Source organism: Buceros rhinoceros, unplaced genomic scaffold (genome assembly GCF_000710305.1).
Source record: "Buceros rhinoceros silvestris isolate BGI_N320 unplaced genomic scaffold, ASM71030v1 scaffold29144, whole genome shotgun sequence".
In the NCBI taxonomy this organism is placed as follows: domain Eukaryota; kingdom Metazoa; phylum Chordata; class Aves; order Bucerotiformes; family Bucerotidae; genus Buceros; species Buceros rhinoceros.
The window spans coordinates 2615-4715 of NW_010410456.1; positions in this window are offsets into that span (position 1 = coordinate 2615).

The following is a 2101-nucleotide window of genomic DNA, read 5'->3' on the forward strand; positions in this document are numbered from 1 at the left end:
AAGAGCTCCAGCGCTCCGACCTTTCCTAAGGCCGGGACACATCGGGGAAATGTCATTTTATATAGCATTTTGCCCTTCTTGGTTAGCCAAGTGATCTTTTACTTCCGTCGTTTAAAGTGCATTCTTTATATATAGCTACGCACACATTTATAAAGATATGCAAATATGTACATGTTTATACACACGGATATATCTATGTAAACGATGGTATGGATATGAATTTAGGACTAGCATATGTTCTTCTGGCGGATAATTTCCACTCCCCTTTTTATTCTCACTTTCCAGATCCCCATTCAGAGAGAGAGGAAAAAAACCCAACACATTTCCAACGCTGACTTTTTGTTAGAAGCCGTGGCTGGACCTTGGTTCAGCTCTGTCTCACTGCGGAGAAATAAAGAGGAGCCCTTTGGCTCATTTGGGAAAGGAAAGATCTGCCAGAGAACTGAGCGCCCATGCAGCCCTCCGCGCACGGGAAACAAAGTACCACCAAAGCATCATAAATAAAATGGCAGCACGATCGCATACTCATCGATTTACGGAGCGGCAGCGGCCGAACAAACACCCATAAAACAACAACCACCTCCGCACACTAGAATACGACCACAATCGAGGAACACCACAACCACCCCACCCCCCCCATTGTTTTCTGCGACTTTCCCAAATACACAAATAAATAAACATTTAAAATAAAATAAAATTAGGAGAGCAAAATCCAAACACGACAATAAAAGAGGCTTCTCATCTCTAGCCGATCATAAATAATGATATAAATGGCAATCGAGGGGCTGGAGCGGAGGCAGCTGGCCATCAATAGCAGTGTGGGATCTCTATGGAGAAAAATAAATAAAGAAGCAAACTCTCCCTGCTCTGCTCGCTGCGAGGGGAGAGTTGAATATTTACCGCAGCAAATTGAAACAAAGGGGGAAGCAGCCTGGCTCCGGGTGCACACACACTCGCACGCACACACACGCACTCACTCCAGCCTCTGCTACTGACCTTTGCCTCGAACAGCAATAACTCACCACATAAATGAACAATCAACGGAAATACCTTAAAATAAAATCCATCCTTTCTAACGAAGCATTTCGTCCTCTCCTCTCGACAATAACCTTTCCATAAGGAACGAAAGCTGTCAGCGAAATGGCCAGCTCTTGCGGGGACGGCGATGGGGGCAGGAGGAAAAAAAAATAATAATAGAAAGCAGTGCTTGCTCTGAACAGAAACTGGAAAAGCGTAATCGCAGACGGAGCCAGACCGGGTCTCCACTCCAAATGCCACAATAATGCGCTGTATTATGTGCTCACGTGGTCATACGTCAACTTAAATCCTTTTATTTGAAATAGGGAATCATTGAAGGAACAGGGTTTCTTAGTGCGAGCCTTTGCTTTGTAAAGCTTTAACCCAATATGTTAAAGAAGACTTTTAAGGGAGGGGAAAGAAAAAAAAAAAAGCCAAGAGATGCAGATGACTAGCGGGGGCTGGGGGAGAGATTGCTTTGATTTTTTTTTTTCTCCCACACCAGTATTTCTTTACACAAAGCCCGTTGGAAGGTAAGAGGAATTCATATAATATGAGATTACGCTGCACTTTTAATACTTAACCTAATTAACCGGCACTTGCTCCCCAGGCCCGTCTGTCTGCTTCACGTCGCATGTCCCCTCCAACCCCCGAAGAAAGCCCAAATCTTAATACGATTATTTCCAACCCCCTTCTAAATGGGACGATTACCAGCCTTCCTCCCACCCCCAGCCTTCTCTCCCCTGCCATTGTACAGGGGCTTGCTCAACTCCCACACGCTACATCAGGGCTCCTGTAGAAACTAAAAAGACCTGTAATTACCTGACAAAGGCAAAAAAGAGTCTCTTCTAAGAGGCTAGTTGATTTTTGTCCTTGTAACACACTATGAAGAATACACGTTCCTTCACTGGCGTAGCTCTGAATTTTGCAAAACCTTTTGGGACCTTGTTGTTAAACCTGTGCTTACGCATTTCCTATACAACTAGTTTGAGTGATGCATAAAATTATAGGTTTCTAACAATGAAAAAAAAAAGGAAGGGGGAGCTCTCTGCCTAAGGAGAAAAAAAAAAAAGAAAGAAGAAAG